The 23,603-nt window shown below is 36.0% G+C and overlaps 2 long non-coding RNA genes across 2 annotated transcripts in view; one reads left to right on the top strand and one right to left on the bottom strand.

Moving 5' to 3' along the window:
- LOC309620858 overlaps positions 1-18,593 on the bottom strand; it is a 491,448-nt gene extending 472,855 nt beyond the window's left edge. The window contains exon 1 of the long non-coding RNA XR_014239706.1: positions 6,193-18,593. This is a non-coding gene — a long non-coding RNA (uncharacterized lncRNA). The remainder of the gene's footprint in view (positions 1-6,192) is intronic.
- Positions 18,594-18,652: 59 nt separating this feature from the next.
- The window catches only part of LOC309620854, a 263,177-nt gene continuing 258,226 nt past the window's right edge, over positions 18,653-23,603 (top strand). The window contains exon 1 of the long non-coding RNA XR_014239702.1: positions 18,653-19,618. This is a non-coding gene — a long non-coding RNA (uncharacterized lncRNA). The remainder of the gene's footprint in view (positions 19,619-23,603) is intronic.

Raw genomic sequence — 23,603 nt, forward strand, 5'->3', positions numbered from 1 at the left:
AATTACTGTTATTAATCTCATTTTATAAATTAAAAACTGTGCAACATTATACAGCTAGAAAATCCTAGAGCTAAGATTTGAATTTCAGTCTGTCTAACCAGAGATACCAAACCCTTAGCTATGTTATCATTCTAGAAAGACAAAACAGAGATCATGTTCATATGTCAGAACATGGCTATCCATGGTCTGATTGAATGAATGATTTTGGACAAGCTCAGAGCAGCAAAGACATGAAGCTAGACCAACCACTAATGGGACACATGGTGGTTGAGGGATTGGGACAGAGGAGACAGACTCACTTATAAGTGTTAAGAAAATCTAGTGTAGAAACAGAATGTGTACCCACAGGATATGGTCATAGACAACAGGAAGTTCAGGCAAAATAACATTACTTATCTCAGGCTTGCTGTGAGGTATATATAATGTAATACTTTGAAAGTACATAGGCTAGACATTAGAAAATAGTTATTACTCAATAAATATTATCCATTTTTATTAGTATTATTATTTAAATCCAACCAATACAGCTAGCAGAGCAGAAAAGGGAATCCAATTTGTTGTGAGCTCTAAAATCCAGGTAATAAAATCAAGAAAATTCTGTGAGTAGCTAGCAAGGTCTCAACTAGTATTCATCTGGGATCCAGGGACAAGAACTCTAGACTTGAAAGAAGTCTAGAAGAAGTGAATCAGGATTCCAATTCTAAAAGAACAGGGACATTAAAGCAAGTGTTCACACATAGGAAATGAAAACAAGACCCTAGGCAATAGTTCAGTTAACAAAACTGGGGCCCAAAAATTGGGATCAGATAAATAGCAAATGATACATGATGAAGCTTAATAGTTCCCTCCTGTCTCCGCCCATGATTGCAATTAGGGATTGGGACAGGTATGAGTCCATGGGCCAAGGGATTCCTGCTATTAAGAGCAAGGAGATGCAAGGGCTAAGAATCAGACTAACAGTGATAACTTACTTATGGAATTTTTTTCTCCAGTCGGCATTTTTGGTATAACTAGTCCCTATGATCTACCATAGTTTAAACTGAAAAGATAAACCTGCCACATGTCAGAGGCTGCGTTGACAGAACTACAGTTATTATTCAAGACTACAAAGTGAACACTGGTAATTACAGGGAAGTTTGGTGAAGAGCCTGAGAGGGCAGTCCAAGCAGTAGACCAGAAAACTAGCCAAGTATAATGTGTTGGAAGGTCAGGCTGAAGCAGACCAAGGAAGCCAGTCCAACTAGGAGCTAAAAATGTAAGCCAAGCTTGGAGAGTCTTAGGAGACCAGTTCAAACAGGGACTGGAAGATTTGAACCCATACCTGGAGGTAATCGTGCGGGCATGAAATTTCTAGAGTCAGATTTCGTCAAATGGAGCTCAAGTTAGCCAAGCAAGCAGAAAACTTAGTCACAGACTGGTAATAAATTTTACTGATCAAACAAAAACTAAATTCAGAAAGTCAATTTTACCCCTTGAAGTGTTGGACATAGAAGGTGCTATTATAAAAATAAAGATCTTGTATCTGAAAGATTAAATGATTTTTCTCCAAGGAGCAATGAGAGTTTTCATAAATTTATAAAGATGCAATAAGCCTTCTTTTCTTTGAGGAGAGAAGCTATCTGATTTAAAAAACAAATGAAGAGAAAGAGATATGGAATCAAGATTCTGTAGTTCTAATAATTTAATGTTTGCTATAATGCTATGACCCTACGCAAGTCTTAACCTCTGCTTCCCCGCTATGGAATAAGAATAACAAAACCTAAACACTCACTTCTATTGAAGGCTATTATTTAAAATGAAAGAATCTAATATAAGTATCTGATTTTTTTAAAAGTCTAACCGTAAATGAAATAAAATATCAGAATGTTGATAATGTTTCAAGCTTTGAGATGAGTACATGAGGAAGGGGTTATTATATCTCTTCTATTTTACAATTATTTATGATACAAATTTAAACACAAAAGTTCAATTCTCACAGAAAAAAAGAAGGATCATTTCTCCAGTGGCAAAAGATGAACTGAGGTTATGGATATTCTGGAAGAAGTAAGTCATGGGGAAATAGCCAACCATTCAAAGAGCATCCAATTCCATCTTTAAAAATCCTTTCAACTGCAAGGTATCAGTATGACTGAGGTGCATTTCAAAAATTATTAGGGAGAAAATGAAGATGAGCTATGATCTTCCTTCCATAATTGGATATGCATAACAGTTTTGTCTTAGGCTCAATAGGGAGAGTTCAACTCAGTAACTCTCAACTACAAATCTTTGATTCTAGAATGACATGTAGCTCTCTAGAGACTCATATGCAGCCCTTAAAGAAAGACAGACAATAAAAACTGGATTTTATTATAATTTGTATTGATGCTTTGAATGAGTAACACCATGTCCTTTGGAAATCCCAAAGCACTATTATAAAGTGGAGTGAAACATTTTGAATTCAGATAAACAAATAATGTAGATGTCTTTCATTTCTTTTCAGTATATGGTAATGGTTTTCACCTTGAGAAACTCATTGTGTTCAATTTGGGATTCAGATATACATCAATGGGAGGTTTATGGCTAAGACTGACACTCTGTCTACTTTCATAAAGTACTGAAGGTTCTACTGGGAAAAAAAAGCTTATCTCAAGGAAAGAGATAGAGAAGGCATAAAATTTTGACTAAGGACAATGGACCAGCATAGGATGAGAGAGACTATTTTATATGCAACAGGTGACTTGTTCAGATTTTCCTCCAGTTAGTCTAAGATGAGGAGTATCTCTGAAATGTTCTTCCTCACCCACCATCTCCACTTCCTTTGACTTCATATTGCTTCCTCAAGGAAGATTTTTCTGAACTCCTTTCCACTGGTATCACTCTCATAGCACCAGTCTTCTCCACAGTCTTTGTCATACTTGTAATATGGAATTTATTTGTGTATTTCTTTTATTAATGTCTGTCTCCCCCACTAGTATGTTGCTCCATGAGGGCAGAAACTATGTTAGATACTGTATCTCCAGTGTCTAATGTAGTGCCTGGTACTTCTCAACATTCATTTAATTAATAAATATGCCAATAAATTTTAGAAGGTAAAATTTAAAGAAGTAATTTCATTAAAACCCCTGCAGGTCATTAGAAAATGTAAGGTAATGGCAGTGTATTCAGTAGTAGGGGTAATACTACTGAATTGGCAACATAACCTGATAACAACATTCAGCATCTTTGACTTCCAGATATCAGCAGACTTAATAAAACCTGGGAAATTAATACCTTGGATGAAGACATTGGTGCCTTAGGCAGTAGACATAATGAACATGAAGTAAATCAAGAGATAATAAAATTTGAATTCTACATGGGAATCAAGTGAACTAAGTTCATGGATACCTGCATGTCATTCTTCACGTTGTCCATACGTAGCTGGGAAGCAACCTTAAAAGTTGAGTTTGTGCTCCTGAAATTGCAGGTGGAGCCATATTCAGAGAATTACAACTTTATTATCTTTATTATGGCCCTATTTTTTGCCTCCCAACTGGTGGTGTTTTGGAAGTTTGAGTTACAAGTATAAGAAACGTAGTTAGCTATGAAAATGATCAACAAAAATTTGACTGCACTCCTTTAAAAGCAATACTAGTGAATTTAGTTCATTCCTTGACCATATTGTCTTTATTAAGTATTCTGTCTTTATTGACAGAAGTGACATATGTGTTCGTAAGTACTGTGAACCCATAAATATACATGATGTATATGATCGAGTTCACCAGATATTACCAGGATTAATTTGGTCCTTGATGTCTGTATGTAGCTCTGGATAGCACATATTTTCTCTGGGCACTCTATTAAGTTTTCTGTATTACACACTCTTATTTTCAACTAAGAAGCCTAAATCCCATGTTTAAGTCTTATATCCAAGGATTTTGAAGTAAGGAAATAAAGCTTTTGTGCTTTTTATCAAAATATATTACACTGATACCAACAGATTAAACATAAGAAGTATAATATAACCAATAGGAGGAGCCTGAATTTATGGGATCAGAAAATGGGCAGAAGACCTAAACAGATATTTCTCCAAAGAAGACATACAGATGGACAACAGGCACATGAAAAGATGCTCAACCTCGCTAATGATTAGAGAAATGCAAATCAAAACCACAATGAGGTATCACCTCACGCAGGTCAGAATAGCTATCATCAAAAAGTCTACAAATAATAAATGCTGGAGAGGGTGTGGAGAAGAGGGAACCCTCTTACACTGTTGGTGTGACTGTAAATTGGTGCAGCCACTATGGAAAACAGTATGGAGTTTCTTTAAAAAAACTAAAAATAGAGCTCCCATATGATCCAGCAATCCCACCCCTGGGCATATATGTGGAATAGATGAAAACTCTAATTCGAAAAGATACATACACCCCAATGTTCATAGCAGCACTAGTTACAATAGCCAAGACATGGAAACAACTCAAGTGCCCATTAACAGACAACTGGTTTAAGAAGATGTGGCATATATACAATGGAATATTACTCAGCCATATAAAAGAATGAAATATTGCCATTTGCACCAACATGGATGGACCTAGAGAATATTATACTAAGTGAATGAAGTAAGTCAGACAGAGAAGTACAAATATTATGTGACATCACTTATATGTGGAATCTAAGAAATAATACAAATTAATCTATATACAAAACAGAAACAGACTCACAGACATAGAAAATAAACTTATGGTTACCAAAGGAGAAAAGGAGGGGAGAAGGATAAATTAGGAGTATGGGATTAATGGATACACACCACTATACATAAAATAGATAAGCAACAAGGATTTACTGTATACCACAGGGAACTATATTCAACATCTTGTAATAACCTATAATGGAAAATAACCTGAAATATATATACATATATAATCTGAATATATATATATATATCACTTGCTGTACACCTGAAACTAACAGAGTATTGTAAATCAACTATACTACATTTTAAAAAATGTTATTGGAAACTGGTCTAATTAATTTTTATTCAGTGATTGTGATTCTAAACAGAACTGACTTGTCTTTGTTTCTCTTTCCACAAACTATTTATTTGAGTTGAAAGTTTTAAAAAATTGAGTGTCTTTTATCCTTCAGTGGCTTTATGCTTACTTTTCAAGAATGCTTAGCTGCTTTCAAAGGGCCCAGGGAAAATTTTTAAACTACTTTCTGAGCGACTCATTGTCTTTTATGTTTTAAGGTAAAATTTTTAATTCCTGCTGAATATTTAGCCATCAACAATTTGAGACAGAAATTTACAATAAAACTGATATCTAATTTTAGTGGAGTGATGATCTTTTCCTGAACATTAGATGGAATAATTTTCCCTTCATTTACATTTTAGAAATATAAGATCCGACTTTACAAATTTTTCTGTCTTTGTCTCCAAATTAATAGATTATTGACTAGGAAGTTTCTGGGGAAAACCTAAATAATTTATTTCAGAGTCATATAACAAATGAAACAACAGCTATCATTCCATTCTAGATTTAGAAAATAAGAGACTAATGAGTAATACTTGTACTTTAAGAATGTCAAAAGGAATTTCAAGGTCTCCATTACATTGGAGGTGCCTAATGAGCGAAAACTTCCAAAAGGTATAAGTTCTGTTATTTCAAAATAAGATGAAAAAATATTTGGTGATGCCTTGGTGTAAGATGTATCAGTAACTCATGCTTTTTAATGTCTATATAGAGAGATGTATACAGAGATAAACAGAGATGTGTGTATTTACATACATGTTAGTAAGCACACCTATATTTCCTAGCTCTGTCCACTGAGAGGGTCTAGAAGCAATGGCACTCAAAGTAGTAATAAGCACATCGAGCACCCAGATCTTGGTTTCCAAATATCATTCCCTAATAAAAGGAACCAAGGCTCCTTGATGATGTGGTTGATTTCAGGACTGAGGGCAAGGAAAATACAAGATGAGCCTGGAGCATCTTGTGGTCTCACATAGTAAGGAAATGCTCATCAAGTATAATAATAACAACAAAAATGAAGGGACATGTTAAAAAGACAGAGAAGCTGATCTGAAAGAGCTCCCAATGACCAAGCTGGAAGAGTTTGAACAACAAAATAAATAGTGACAACTTTAGATTAGAACCCAAAGAATAAATATCTATTAAATTCATAGTGATATAAACAAATGATTAGATAAATAAAGGAATGAGGGAAAGATACAACCTTTTTTAAAGAAGTACTTCAATTTTTTTTTTATTGGAGTATAATTGCTTTACAATGGTGTGTTAGTTTCTGCTTTATAACAAAGTGAATCAGTTATACATATACATATATCCCCGTATCTCTTCCCTCTTGCATCTCCCTCCCTCCAAAATGAGAAACATAAAATCATCATCAGAACGTCTGAGTAGGAAATATTGCAAATAAATATTAAAGTTGGTGAGCAAACATTTAAAAGAAACAAGATATTAGCATAACCTCAAAATATTTCTTCAAACATATTTACTAATTACAAAAGGGGAAATAGTCACTTTACAGTGGAGAAACCTGGCTGACATCAACTTAATCATGTGATTAAATTTAACACCACCACTAATAAGACATGGTAACTTCATATACCTACTGATATCATGCACTGAGAAGGGCACAATATCATTTCTGTGGCATTCCTGTCCAAAATACATAACCTCAATCTAGTTATAAGAAAAAATAACACAATCCCAGATTGAGGAATATTCTACAAAATATGTGATTAGTACTTCTAGTGATCATCAAGGTTATGAAAAATAAGGAAAGAATGACAAATTATCACAGACCAGAGGAGACGAAGGAGGCATGAAAACTAAGTACATTATGGAAAGGATCCTGGAACAGATAAATTATATAAGTGGAAAAACTGGAAAATCCTAATAAAGTCTGTAATTTAGTTAATTTAGTAATTTAGTTAAATTACTAATGTTAATTTCTTAGATGTGATGGTTGTAGCAAGGTTATGTAAGATGTCATCATCAGGAGAAGCCGAGTGAAATATATGCAGCAAATCTCTATAAGCCTAACATTATTTAAATTATTTTTTGAAATGTGAACTACATTTCATTAAAAAAAATATTTTCTCATATCAATAGAATTTTCTCAAGTATTGAAGACTTTGTTGCATTACATTCCTAAAGATAATTTTCTTTAAAAAAATCACAAAGTACATTTTTTGAAAGTCAAAATAAGTTTTCCTCTTTTATCACATTGTTTTGCAAGTATTGCAAAAAAAAAAATTTTTTTTTGTAAAATTAAGAAGAAAACCCGTTCAAGGCTTTCAAAAACTCTAAACTCTGTACAAATGGAAGGAATTAGTATTCTTTTACGTACCTTCTCTCTAATGAGAAATGGAAATATGTCTACCAGCACCACTATATACCAAATGACAAAATAAGCATAGGCTGATTTGTGGCACATTGTATGCTGTGTCATTTTTGCTGCTAGCTTCTACCATTGAAGGCAGATGTTATATGTCGTTAAGTTAACCATGAAGGATTCATTGCCATGAACAATAGAGGAGGTCCACACAAAAGAAACACACCAAAGAAACACTATTTGGGCCTGAGCAATTCTCTAACATCTGTGAAGTACTGTCTGAAAGCAAACAGTCCAAATTCTTATTGATTTATCAATTTGGTTACTGTCCTTCAATCACACTGAAGCTGAAGATTTGTAAGCAGTGGGCACTGGCTATATGTTTTGGGTACATGAAGTTCAATATTAAGATTCCTTTTGCACAAAAATTCTCCTCCACCTGGATCTATTGCCTGAACTTCCCACCATCACTGGATGATTATTTATTGACATAAAAGTCATGGAATTTTATTTAGGTTAATGTTGTCTGTGATATATATATATAACATATATATAAACATATATATACATGCATATATACATGTATGCATTTACTATGGTAATATATATGGCAAAGATTTTATAGTTTATAAAATTATATTTAAAGCCTATATAAAAATAAAGAATTTATAAATGTCCCAAAGCATATATTTGAATGATTGATCTTCACAAAAATCTGGTATTATTATCTAGGTTTTACAGATAATGAAGCAAAAGATTAGGGAGGTAAGGTGAATTGCTTAAAGCCACATTTTATGAAATTGAACTGGAACTAATGTTCAGGTATTTGGATGACAAGCTTATTACACTGGAACAGAATATGAGAAAATATTTTCAGAGCCCCAACCTTGTACTTTTCCATCTTGAAGTGAACTCAGTTCCTCAAGCAAAGCATGTGAAGAATGACTGACATAGAAAGGTAATTTCTCTGAACCAGTGTTAGATAGTTACTAAGTTTAATGTCCAGGACTACTTCTTTCCTTCTCTCCTCACTGCCAAAGATATTCTTCACAAGTGACAGAACAAAAGGAAAAAGAGGACTAGGCAAGAAGCTCCTGATCGTGCTATTTTTCTTGTCCAAGCTAAAGATAAACATGCTTTTCTCACAATGCATTTCCTCATCTGAGTGCTCATTAGTATTTGTACTATAATTCAAAAAATAATGAGTTATACTGACTTCTGGGAATTCACTGGGAATCCTAAATGTGACCTAAATTTACATTCAATAAAATAATGTACTCCAGAACTCAAACAATTGTCCAATGAACAAGGTTTTATAGAAACGTCCTTTGGCACATTGGAGATCATTTATATACATTTAAATAACATGTTTTCTTACTACTTACACCATCTACATTATTATTATCCACACGTATATTTAATTCTCAGTAATATAGTTATTTTGTCATTGAACAAGTTTGTAATTGCAAATGCCCAACTAAACCTAAAATGATACTTTTTTTCAGGTAGCTTTGGTTCTGTCCAAATCAAATGTGCTCTGGTTTTACTTTTGAACATATTCAAAATTAGATTAATCAAATAATAACAGCTACCATTTATTAAAAGTTTACTATGTGCTAGGAACTTTATAAATTCTGGTTCAATTGATCTGAGTTGAGGCCTAATTATTTTCAAAACTCCTTAGCTGATTCAGCTGCATACTGATGGCTGAGAACCAAGGACCTAATTTATTTAAGGCATGCCTTATTCATGAAGTTTTCTTTAATTATTTTAATTCATGTGTCTCAATCTCTTTAGAAATAATGGTTTTCTTATAGTTGTCCCCATACAATAATGAACTATATTTTAATTGTCTTAGGTATATTGATGTGTTCATCCTAGCTAGAATATAAGCTTTCTGTGAATAAGAATATTGGCTTACTTTTTTTTCTCTCTCCACCATAGGACTTAGATAACTTACATGCATTGACTTCCTAGTGTGTGCCAGATGCTGTTATAGATGCTTTTATTTATGTTATTTTATTTTATTTAATCCATGAGAAATTATGTGAGATAAATATTATTGTCTCCAACTTAAAAAATGAAGATTCTGTGGCTTAGAGTTTAAATAAGTTCACCTAAGGATATACAGAGAGATTCTAGGCCACAGAGAGTTTAAACTAAAATTTCATCTAAGGTTTGTCTGGCTCCAATTCCTAAACCTGCTCTTTGCAGAATAACAGTAATTTTCACCGGTTTTCCTTAGTAGTGGATCCCTTTCTTTAAGAAAATATCTAACACAAAAGATCAATGCATAAAACAGAGAAAAATAGGCCTGTTCTGATTCATCAGAGTTGGTGACTCAGACTCCATCCACTTAGCCACACGTTTCCCCTTCCACTCAACTCTTACAACCCACTCTCAAGTTGGTTCTGAAATGATACCTTGGAATCTCCTCGGACACTGAGAAGCACAATTCAAAAATAATACCATACTGCTCCACATACGTGGCACATTGTAGGAGCTCAAAAAATACTGACTATATTTAGATGATCACTGCCCTATGGAGAAGTTTAAATAAAGAGCATAGAAGAAAACCTTTTTCTTAAAAAGGTTAAGGTAAAAAAGATAAACAAATGAAAAGGAGTGGAAGATATCAGCTTAAAAAAAAAGAAGTAGGTGAAAAGGAAAGAAAAGCGTGAGGCTTTTTAGCCCTATAGAGTCAATAATGAAGAATAAGTGGCCTAGCTCCTCTGAAGACCTCTGGGATTGAATCAGTCCTTGGGATGTTCTAAGCAACTCCAAGCACAAATTCTTGGCATAGTCAATTATGTCAGCAAGACTTAGTCATCACATGTTTTAGAATAAGGTACAAAAAGTCACTCCAGGAGTTTCTTAGGCTACCAAAAACGGAAATGGCTAGAACTAGCAGCCATATATTTTCTTTCTGACAGCTGCTAGGAGGTCCTGTGTGTACAGATGTACATAGTTTTTCATTTGCCATCAAAAATAACTAACTTTTTTGGCCATGTCAAACAAATGCCCAGTCTAAGTTGCCATTTGAACACATCCTTGACAATATGTGATAGGAGAAATTGATCCAACTTAAACTTTTATCTCTTCCAAAGAACACAATAGGCTGAAGAAAATCTTGTAGAGTGCCAGACAAGAGACAGTATTATTGTCAACAGCAAAAATTACCACTTTAGACTAGTCTTCTCTATCACAAACTTTTGGTTTTTCATGATTAGACAAGAACAGGGATATCTAGTTTGGGATTTAGTGTTGTTTTTAGCTCAGAAAATATTAGGTAATTCTCCATTTTAATTCACTCTAATTACTTAATAGATTTAATATATTTTCCTAGAGAGATGATTTTCACAAAATATAAACATCAGGACATCAAACAGAGATCCAAAAGTGAAATAGAATGAGTGTTTTTAGATTAAGAGGTTTGTTTTCAAATTAAAGTCTTTGTATGCCATAGCTTTGGCTTAAAGCTTTTATTAAGTCATTGTCAGTGTTACAAATACTACATTTTAGCATAATTAGAGATCTCTCTTTTGGTTTGAATATTAAACGATAAGTTCCACCCTACCTAATATAAGGCAATAAATTTGTCTTTTCTTGAATTATTCAAAAGCCTGTGGCTTATCTGTAATCATTTATTTAACATTCTTTATTGAGTGCCTACAGTGTGCTAGGCACTGTTCTACAGCAGATAATTAGACACAACAGAAAATGAGACAGACAAGGTAACTGCTCTCAAGAAACTTTTATTTTAAAAAGGCAAGACAGACAATGCACAACTAAAATATTTAGATAAACTTCTAGGTCATGATAAATGGCAATAAAAAGGTACAGAGACAGAAAGTTGAAAGCTACTTTAGATTGTCAGAGGAGGCTACTGCAAAGAAGTGATATCTGAACAACAAAAGAGCCTTCCAAGTAAAGATCTTGATTAAGAGCAGTCCAGACAAAGGGAAGATAAAGTGCAAAGGCCCTAAGGCAAGAACAAGTTTGGTGTGTTTGAGGAAAAACAAGAAGCCTGTATGGTTGGAGTACAGTAAGTGAGGGAGAAGGTAGGATGAAATGAGAGAGGAGAGGTAGGTAAAGGTTAGATCACTTAGGGACATGATATACTGTTTACATTTCATTATAAAAGCCAAGGACTTAAAGTGCAGAGTTTTAAGAAAAGAAGTGAAAGGTCTTATTTACAATTTTAAAAGATCAATTGATTCCTTTGTGGAAAAAAAGACTATTTTTATGCACTAACAATGAAAGATCAGAAAGGGAGATTAAGGAAACAATCACATTTACCATCACATCAGAAAGAATAAAATACCTAGGAATAAACCTACTTAAGGAGACAAAAAACTTGTATTCTGAAAACTATAAAAGAAATCGAAGATGACACAAACAGATGGAAAGATATACCATGTTCATGGATTGGAAGAATCAATATTTTCACAATGACTATACTATCCAAGGCAATCTACAGATTCAGTGAAATCCCTATCAAATTACCTATAACAATTTTCACAGAATTAGAACAGAATATTTCAAAATTTGTAAGGAGACACAAAAAGAACTGAATAACCAAAGCAATTTTGAGAAAGAAAAATGGAGCTGGAGGAATCAGGCTCCCTGACTTCAGACTATATTACAAAGCCACAGTCATCAAAACAGAATGGTACTGGCACAAAGAAAAACAAAAATATAGGTAAATGGAACAGGATAGAAAGCCCAGAAATAAACCATGCACCAGTGCTCAATTAATCTATGACAAAGGAGGCAAGAATATACAATGGAGAAAGGACAGTCTCTTCAATAAGTGGTGCTGGGAAAACTGGACAGCTACATGTAAAAGAATGAAATTAGAACATTCTCTAACATAACACAAAAATAAACTCAAAATGGATTAAAGACCTCAATATAAGATCAGATACTATAAAACTCTTAGAGAAAAACTTAGGCAGAATAGTCTTTGACATAAATTGCAGTGATAATTTTTCATTCCATCTCCTAGAGTAATGAAAATAAAAACAAAAATAAACAAATGGGACCTAATGAAACTTAGAAGCTTCTGCACAGCAAAGGAAACCATAAACAAAATGAAAAGACAACCCACAGAATGGGAGAAAATATTTGCAAATGAAGCAACCAACAAGGGATTAAACTTCAAAATATACAAACAGCTCCTGCAGTTCTATGTCAAAAAAAACAAACAGCCAAATCAAAAAATGGACAGAATATCATAATAGATATTTCTCCAAAGAAGACATACAGATGGCCAAAAAGCACATGAAAAGATGCTCAACATCACTAATTATCAGAGAAATGCAAATCAAAACTACAATGAGGTATCACCAGTCAAAATGGCTATCATCAAAAAATCCACAAACAATTAATCCTGGAAAAGGTGTAGAGAAAAGTGAACCCTCTTACCCTGTTGGTGGGAATGTAAATTGGTACAGCCACTATGGAGAAGAGTATGGAAGTCTCTTAAAAAACTAAAAATAGAACTACCATATGATCCAGCAATCCAACTCCTGGGCATATATCCAGAGAAAAACATAATCCGAAAAGAATAGCCAAGACATGGAAGCAACCTAAATGTCCATCAACAGAGGAATGGAAAAAGAAGATATGGTACATATATGCAATGGAATATTACTCAGCCATAAAAAAGCATGAAATAATGCCATTTGCAGCAACATGGATAGACCTGGAGATGACCATACTAAGTGAAGTAAGTCAGACAGAGAAAGACAAATATCATATGATATCACTCATATATGGAATCTAATTTTAAAAATGATACAAATGAACTTACACAACAGACACTTTTTTACAGATATTGAAAACAACTTATGATTACTACAGGGGAAATGTGGGCGGGAGAGATAAATCAGGCGCTTGGGATGAACATACACACACCACTATATACAAGATAGATAACCAACAAGGACATACTGTATAGCACAGGGAACTCTACTCAATATTCTGTTATGACCTACAAGGGAAAAGAATCTAAAAAAGAATGAATTTATGTATATGTATAACTGAATCACTTTCCTGTACACCTGTAACTAACACAAAATTGTAAATCAACTGTACATCAATACAATTAAAATTATAAAAAAAAAAGACTAGGGGAATAGGATAGAAGCAGGAATACCTGTTCAGAAGCTATTACTGCCATCCTGGAAAGGATGGAGGTAGTCGTACAGATGATGATAAGTTTTGAAATTAGAGCAGACTAACACAAACCAAAATTATGCAAATCTGTACAATGGCAAAACAATAGGATGCATTTATTAAGTAAAAAGCCCAATCCAAATTACATCTTAATATTTATTAAATGCAATCTATTTAAGTAAAATTATTATTTATATCCTACTTATTCTAAAAAGGTATGACTTAAGATGCTTTACAATTAAAAATTAAAGATACAATTTTACTACTCTATTGGCAACAGGACAGGATCCAAAAAATACAGGCAAAATAAAAACTGGATTAAAAATTGTTTGCTGAGGGAAGGGGATCAATATGGTGGAGTAAGAGGACTTGCAGCTCACCTCCCCCCACAAACACATCAAAAATACACCTACATGTGGAACAATTTTCATGGAAAACTAACTGGAAACTGGCAGAAGAACTCCTGTACAACCAATGCTACAGTAAAGATCTCCATATAACCTGGTAGGATGGACAAAAAGGCATCATGTTGAGACCTGTGCCCCTGGGAGGGATCCAGAAGGAATAGAAGGTCTATGAGGTAAACCTTTCACCTGGGGAGCTAGCAGGTGAAGCCACAATAAGCATCCCAGTTCTGAGGTCCTGCATGGAGGAGACCAGTCCCCTTGTCTGCTGGGAAATCCACTGAGACAGACAAAAGGGCTGAAGAAGCCTAGACTCTACACATGGGGAGTATGTGTATGCTGGCTTGCAGATAGAGCTGTACACTGACAGTGGCTGCCTCGCTACACTTCCCAATCCTAAGAAGCAAACATCTTGGCCCAGCTCACTATACACCACAGCCTGGTGCAAGCTCTGGGCAAGGACTCAGTCCAGCTATGCAGAGACAGACCAGGGTGCCTCGGGTGTGATCTGGGAGGAGCCGCAGAGACCATTATCAGTGCACACACAGGGTGGTGCCAAAAGAACATATAGCAGCTAAGCACTGAATCTTAGGCAGACACCCCTGGGAAAGGACACATTTAACTATTCAGAAATAGCTGGGAGGGCCTGGGGTGTGGTCTGGGTGGGGCGGCAATGGCCATTGTCAGTACCCTGAGGAGTTATGGTTCATCTCTCAGGGAGAGTGCCCTGGCTCTGCCCACTCCACATTGCAGTTTAGTTCTAAATCTGGGGAAGACAGGTCCTGGGAGAAGACTGCCACAGAGGCAGCCCGGATCCCAGGTGGCAGCGCAATTACCTCAATTTATGCAGCCTCAACACGCCAACCCCCAGCCCCAGGCTATTCTACACCACAACTTTGCAGTAGGTCTGGTACAAACACAACAGAAAAAGGGACATGACTTTGGGCTGCATCTGAGTGGAACTGTGGACACCTATACAGGTGGCAAATAGGTTCTCTGTGACCACACTGACCTCACATCCTTCAGCAATCACCTCCCTTGGGACACGGCAGGCACTCAAGGATAATGGAGCCTGATCAAACCTAACCCTCAGGGCTTCTAATTCAACAAATGGAGAGAATACCTTGCCCACAATAGGGCCATGAGAGCCAAAGAAGAGGCCCATCCAACATTCAAAGCAGACTCTGGACACCACAACACCAATCACACCACCTATCAAGAGGATAACAGTCAGCATACTTTGAGGAAAGATGTGGCTGGCATCCAAACTAAAACCAGTCCTTGTATCAAAAATATTAGACTCAGTCCACCCAGGGATGATTCCACATAAAAATAGCCCTTTAAGACCACAGTAGACAATTTCTCCTAAATTCATAGAGACAAAGAAAGTTAAATAAAATAAAAAAGCAGAGGAACTACTCCCATTTAAAAGAACAAGAGAAATTCCCTGAAAGAATAATGAAGCAGAGCTCACCAGTCTACTAGACCCTGAGTTCAAAAATGAGGTAATAAGAATGCTAAAGGAATTAAGAAAGATTATTGATAGAAATGCAGATCATTGTAACAAGGAACTGGAAACTATAAAGATGAACCAATCAAAAGTAGTCAACTCAATTGATGAGATAAAAACCAGTCTAGAAGCAATGAATAGCAGAGTAAATAATGCAAGAGAACAAATAAGTGATCTGAAAGATAGAATAATGGAAATCACCCAAACAGAGCAACAGACAGAAAGACAAATGGAAAAAAAATGAAAGCAACATATGAGATCTATGGGATAATATAAAGCATACCAACCTATGCATAATAGGGGTTCCAGAAAGAGAAAAGAGAGAGAAGGGAATCGAAAATGTATTTGAAGAAATTATGGCTAAAAAATCCCAAACTTAAAGATGAAAAGCCATATCCAGGTACAGGAAGCACAGAGGGTCCCAAACAAGATGAAACCAAACAGACCCACATCAAGACATATCATAGTTAAAATGGCAAAAGTTAAAGATAAAGAGAAGATTCTAAAGGTGGCAAGACAAAAACAGTCAGTTACAAAGGCTTCCCCATAAGGCTATCAGCTAATTTCACTGCAGAATCTTTGCAGGCCAGAAAGGAGTGGCATGATATATACAAAGCCCTGAAAAGGAAAAACCTGCAACATAGGATGCTATACCAAGCAAGAATATCATTTAGAATAGAAGGAGAGATAAAGAATTTCTCAGACAGGACAAACTAAAAGAATTCAGCAGTACTAAACCACCCTAAAATAAATATTAAAAGGTCTTCTCTAAATATAAAAGAAACAAGAATCGATAGGAAAGGGAAAAATCACAATATGAAAGGCAAATATATTAAAGGATTGAAGGTCACTTAAGCCAGTCAATAGATGTAAAAAAATCACAAAAATTTGAAAAAGTGATTATAACTACAATAAACAGTAAAATGATAAGCATAAAGATATAAAATACGATATCAAAATCACAAAATGTGGGGGAAGAGAGTTTAAAAATGTAGTTCTCTTACACATACAGACCGAAAGTGAAGGTATGGAAAAATATATCATGCAAATGGAAATGACAAAAGAGCAGGGGTAGCAATACTCATATGAGACAAAATAAACTTTAAAACAACGTCCATAAGGACAAAGGAGGGCACTATAAAATGATAAAGGGATCAATACAAGAAGAGGATATTGCAATCGTTAACATATATGCACCTAGTATGGGAGCTCCTGAATTTATAAACAAATAATACCAGACATAAAGGGAGAAATTAACAATAATACAATAATAGGAGGAGAATTTAACACCCTGCCAACATCAATGGACAGATCATCCAGACAGAAAATCAGTAAGGCATAAGAGTTTCTAAATGTTACAGTAGACCAGTTGGATCTAATTGATATCTACAAGACACTACATCCCCAAAACACAGAATAAACATTCTATTCAAGCAAGCATGGAACATTCTCTGGGTAGACCACATACAAAGTCACAAAACAAGCCTCAACAAATTTAGGAGGATAGAAATTATTTAAAGCACCTTTTCTCATCACAATGGTATGAAACTAGAAATCAACCACAGAAGGAAAAACAGGAAACGAATGAACACATGGAGACTAAACAATATGCTCCTTAGAAACATATGAGTCAATGATGAAATCAAAGAAGAAATCAGAAAATACCTGGAGACAAATGAATATGAAAACACAGCATTACAAAATTTATGGGATGCAGCAAAAGCAGTTCTAAGAGAGAAGTTCACAGTGATACAAGCCTTCCTCATGAAACAAGAAAAATCTCAAATAAACACTCTAACCTACCACCTAAAAGAATTAGAAAATAAGAACAAACAAAATAGAAAGACAGCAGAAGGAAGGAAATAATAAAGAACAGAGAAGAAATAAATGGAATACAGATCAAAAAACTTTAGAAAAGACCAATAAAATGAAGACCTGGTTTTTTGAAAGATAAACAGAAGTGACAAATATCTAGCTAGGCTCACCAAGATGAAAAGAGAGAAGACTCCAACAACATAAGAAATGAAAGACAGTAAATAAGAAAGGATATCAAAGAAATGCAAAAAATAAAATAAGAGAATAATATGAACAGTTATATGCCGACAAATTTGACAACCTAGAAAAAATGGACAAATTTCTAGAAACAGACAGCCTGTCAAAACTGAGTCGAGAAGAAACATAATTTGAACAGACCAATCACCAGAAGTGAAGTAGAATCTGTAATAATAATAATAATAAAAGTATCTACAAATAAAATTCCAGGACTGGATGGCTTCACTGTGGAATTCTACCAAATATACAAAGAAGAATTTACACCTATTCTTCTCAAATTATTGCAAAATATGGAAGAGGAGGAAACACTCCCAAACTCTTTCTATGAAGCCACCATTACCTTGATACCAAAACCAGAAAAAGACACTGCAAAAAAAGGCAATTATAGGTCAATATATTTGATGAATAAGAGGAGCTTCAAGATGGTGGAGGAGTAAGACATGGAGATCACCTTCCTCCCCACAAATACATCAGAAATACATCTACATGTGGACCAACTCCTACAGAACACCTACTGAACGGTGGCAGAAGAACTCAGACCTCCCAAAAGGCAAGAAACTCCCCACGCACCTGGGTAGAAAAGAAAAAAGAAAAAAGAGAGACAAAAGACTAGGGATGGGACCTGCACCAGTGGGAGGGAGCTGTGAGGGAGGAAAGGCTTCCACACTCTAGGAAGGCACTTTGCAGGTGGAGACTGTGGGTGGCAGAGGTGGAAGCTCCGGGGCCACGGAGGAGAGCGCAGCAACAGGGATGCAGAGGGCAAAGCAGAGAGATTCCCACACGGAGGATCAGTGCCGACCAGCACTCACCAGCCTGAGAGGCTTGTCTGCTCACCCGCCAGGACAGGTGGGGGATGGGAGCTGAGGCTCCGGCTTCTGGATCAGATCCCAGGGAGAGGACTAGGGTTGGCTGTGTGAACACAGCCTGAAGGGGGCTAGTGCACCACAGCTAGCCAGGAGGGAGTCCGGGAAAAACTCTGGAGCTGCCGAAGAGGCAAGAGACATTTACTTGCCTCTTTGTTTCCTGGTGCGCGAGGAGAGGGAATTAAGAGCACTGCTTAAAGGAGCTCCAGAGACGGACGAGCCGCAGCTATCAGTGCAGACCACAGAGACAGGCATGAGATGCTAAGGCTGCTGCTGCAGCCACCAAGAAGCCTTTGTGCAAGCACAGGTCACTATCTTCACCTTCCCTCCTGGGAACATGTGCAGCCCGCCACTGCCAGGGTCCCGTGATCGAGGGACAACTTCCCTGGGAGAACACACAGTGTGCTTCAGGCTATTGCAACATCACGCTGGGCTCTGCCACTGCAGGCTCGCCCCCCATTCCATACCCCTCCCACCCCCCAGCCTGAGTGAGCAAGAGCCTCCTAATCAGCTACTCTTTTAACCTCATCCTGTAAGAGGAGGAACAGACACCCTCAGGCGACTGACACGCAGAGGTGGGGCTAAATCCAAAGCTGAAACCCAGGAGCTGTGCGAACAAAGACAAGAAAGGGAAATTTCTCCCAGCAGCCTCAGGAGCAGTGGATTAAATCCCCACAATCAACTTGATGTACCCTGCATCTGTGGATACCTGAAGAGACAACGAATCATCCCAAATTGAGGAGGTGGACTTTGGGAGCAATGATATATATATATGTTTTTCCCTTTTTCTCTCTTCGTGAGTGTGTATGTGTATGCTTCTGTGTGTGATGTTGTCTGTATAGCTTTGCTTTTACTATTTGTCCTAGGGTTCTGTCTGTCCGTTTTTTTTTTGTTTGTTTGTTTGTTTTTTAGTATACTTTTTAGCGCTTGTTATCATTGGTGGATTTGTTTTTTGGTTTGGTTGCTCTCGTCTTTCTTTCCTTTTTTTTTTTAGTTTAAAAATTTTATTTAATAATTTTTTTAATTTTTTATTTTAATAACTATTTTATTTTATTTTATCTTCTGTCTTACTTTTTATTTTTTTCTCACTTTTATTCTGAGCAGTGTGTATGACAGGCTCTTGGTGCTGCACTCAGGCATCAGGGCTGTGCCTCTGAGATGGGAGAGCCAAGTTCAGGACATTGGTTCAACACAGACCACCCAGCTCCACGTAATATCAAACGGTGATAATCTCCCAGAGATCTCCATCTCAACACCAAGACCCAGCTCCACTCAAAGACCAGCAAGCTCCAGTGCTGGACACCCTATGCCAAACAACTAGCAAGACAGGAACACAATGGCACCCATTAGCAAAGACGCTGCCTAAAATCATAATAAGGCCACAGTCACCACAAAACACACCACCAGACATGGAGCTGCCCACCAGAAAGACAAGATCCAACTTCATCCACCAAAACACAGACACTAGTCCCCTCCACCAGGAAGCCTACACAACCAACTGGGGCAGACACAAAAAAACAACAGGAACTACGAACCTGCAGGCTGTAAAAACAAGACTCCAAACACATTAAGTTAAGAAATATGAGAAGACAGAGAAACACAGAGCAGATGAAGGATCAAGGGAAAAAGCCACCAGACATAACAAATGAAGAGGAAATAGGCAGTCTACCTGAAAAAGAATTCAGAAAAATGATAATAAAGATGATACAAAATCGTGGAAATAGAATGGAGAAAATACAAGAAACGTTTAACAAGGACCTAGAAGAACTAAAGAGCAAACAAACAGTGATGAACAACACAATAAACGAAATTTAAAATTCTCTAGAGGGTATCAATAGCAGAATATCTGAGGCAGAAGAATGGATAAGTGAGTAACCTGGAAGATAAAATAGTGGAAATAACTACTGCAGAGCAGAATAAAGAAAAAAGAATGAAAAGAATTGAGGACAGTCTCAGAGACCTCTGGGAAAAAATTAAACACACCAGTATTCGAATTTTAGGGTTCCCAGAAGAAGAGAAAAAAAAGGGGGGCAGAAAAAAATACTTGAAGTGATTACAGTTGAAAACTTCCCTAATATGGGAAAGGAAATAGTTAATCAAGTCAAGGAAGCACAGAGAATCCCATACAGGATAAATCCAAGGAGAAATATGCCAAGACACATATTAATCAAACTATCAAAAATTAAATACAAACAAAAAAATATTAAACAGAGCAAGGGTAAAAAACAACAAATAACACACAAGGGAATCCCCATAAGGTTAACAGCTGATCTTTCAGCAGAAAATCACAAGGCAGAAGAGAGGGGCAGGACCTATTTTAAGCGATGAAGGGGAAAAACTTACAAACAAGATGACTCTACCCAGCGAGTATCTCATTCAGATTTGACGGAGAAATTAAAAACCTTACAGACAGGCAAAAGCTAAGAGAATTCAGCACCACCAAACCAGCTTTACAGCAAATGGTAAAGGAACTTCTCTAGGCAGGAAACACAAGAGAAGGTAAAGACCTACAATAACAAACCCAAAACAATTAAGAAAATGGTAATAGGAACATACATATCGATAATTACCTTAAATGTAAATGGATTAAATGCTGTAACCAAAAGACATAGACGGCTGAATGGATACAAAATCAAGAGCCATATATATGCTGTCTACAAGAGACCCACTTCAGACCTTGGGACACATACAGACTGAAAGTGAGGGGTGGAAAAAGATATTCTATGCAAATGGAAATCAACAGAAAGCTGGAGGAGCAATTCTCATATCAGACAAAATAAACTTTAAAACAAAGACTATTACAAAAGACAAAGAAGGACACTACATAAAGATCAAGGGATCAATCCAAGAAGAAGACATAACAGTTGTAAATATTTATGCATGCAATATAGGAGCACCTCAATACATAAGGCAACTGCTAACAGCCATAAAAGGGAAAATTGACAGTAACACAATTATAGTAAGGGACTTATCACACCACTTTCACCAATAGACAGATCACTCAAAATGAAAATAAATAAGGACACACAAGCTTTAAATGATACATTAAACAAGATGAACTTAATTGATATTTATAGGACATTCCTTCCAAGAAGAACAGAATACACATTCTTCTCAAGTGCTCATGGAACATTCTCCAGGATAGATCATATACTGGTTTACAAATCAAGCCTTGGTAAATTTAAGAAAATTGAAATCGTATCAGGTATCTTTTCCAACAACAACGCTATGAGACTATATATCAATTACAGGAAAAAATCTGTAAAAAATACAAACACATGGATGCTAAACAATACACTACTTAATAACCAAGAGATCACTGAATAAATCAAAGAGGAAATCAAAAAATACATAGAAACAAATCACAATGAAAACACGATGACCCAAAACCTATGGGATGCAGCAAAAGCAGTTCTAAGAAGGAAGTTTATAGCAATACAATCCTACCTTAAGAAACAAGAAACATCTCAAATCAACAACCTAACCTTACACCTAAAGCAATTAGGGAAAGAAGAACAAAGAAACCCCAAAGTTAGCAGAAGGAAAGAAATCTTATAGATCAGATCAGAAACAAATGAAAAAGAAATGAAGGAAAGGATAGCAAAATCAATAAAACTAAAAGCTGGTTCTTTGAGAAGATAAACAAATTGATAAACCATTTGCCAGACTCATCAAGAAAAGAAGGGAGAAGACTCAAACCAATAGAATTAGAAATGAAAAAGGAGAAGTAACAACTGACACAGCAGAAATACAAAAGATCATGAGAGATTACTGCAAACAACTGTATGCCAATAAAATGGACAACCTGGAAGAAATGGAAAAATTCTTAGAAAGTGCAACCTTCCGAGACTGAACCAGGAAGAAATAGAAAATATGAACAGACCAATCACAGGCACTGAAATTGAAACTGTGATTGAAAATCTTCCAACAAACAAAAACCCAGGACCAGATGGCTTCACAGGCGAATTCTATCAAACATTTAGGGAAGAGCTAACACCTATCCTTCTCAAACTCTTCCAAAATATAGCAGAGGGAGGAACACTCCCAAACTCATACTACAAGGCCACCATCACCCTGAAACCAAAACCAGACAAAGATGTCAAAAAGAAAGAAAACTACAGGCCAATATCACTGATGAACATAGATGCAAAAATCCTCAACAAAATACCAGCAAACAGAATGCAACAGCACATTAAAACGTTCACACATTATGATCAAGTGGGGTTCATCCCAGGAACACAAGGATTCTTCAATATATGCAAATCAATCAATGTGATACACCATATTAACAAATTGAAGGAAAAAAAACATATGATCATCTCAATAGATGCAGAGAAAGCTTTCGACAAAATTCAACACCCATTTATGATAAAAGCCCTACAGAAAGTAGGCATAGAGGGAACTTTCCTCAACATAATAAAGGCCATATATGACAAACCCACAGCCAACATTGTCCTCAATGGTGAAAAACTGAAACCATTTCTACTAAGATCAGGAACAAGACAAGGTTGCCCACTCTCACCACTATTATTCAACATAGTTTTGGAAGTGTTAGCCACAGCAATCAGAGAAGAAAAAGAAATAAAAGGAATCCAAATCGGAAAAGAAGAAGTAAAACTGTCACTGTTTGCAGATGACATGATACTATACATAGAGAATCCTAAAACTGGCACCAGAAAACTACTAGAGCTAATCAATGAATATGGTAAAGTAGCAGGATACAAAATTAATGCACAGAAATCTCTTGCATTCCTATACACTAATGATGAAAAATCTGAAAGTGAAATTAAGAGAACACTCCCGTTTACCATTGCAACAAAAAGAATAAAATATCTAGGAATAAACCTACCTAAGGAGACAAAAGACCTGTATGCAGAAAATTATAAGACACTGATGAAAGAAATTAAAGATGATACAAATAGATGGAAAGATATACCATGTTCTTGGATTGGAAGAATCAACATTGTGAAAATGACTCTACTACCCAAAGCAATCTACAGATTCAATGCAATCCCTATCAAACTACCACTGGCATATTTCACAGAACTAGAACAAAAAATTTCACAATTTGTATGGAGACACAAAAGATCCTGAATAGCCAAAGCAATCTTGAGAACAAAAAATGGAGCTGGAGGAATCAGGCTCCCTGACTTCAGACTATATTACAATGCTACAGTAATCAAGACAGTTTGGTACTGGCACAAAAACAGAAATATAGATCAATGGAACAGGATAGAAAGCCCAGAGATAAACCCACGCACATATGGTCACCTTATC

The sequence above is a fragment of the Balaenoptera borealis genome, assembly GCF_965194805.1.
Source record: "Balaenoptera borealis genome assembly, chromosome: X".
Taxonomy (NCBI): Eukaryota; Metazoa; Chordata; class Mammalia; order Artiodactyla; family Balaenopteridae; genus Balaenoptera; species Balaenoptera borealis.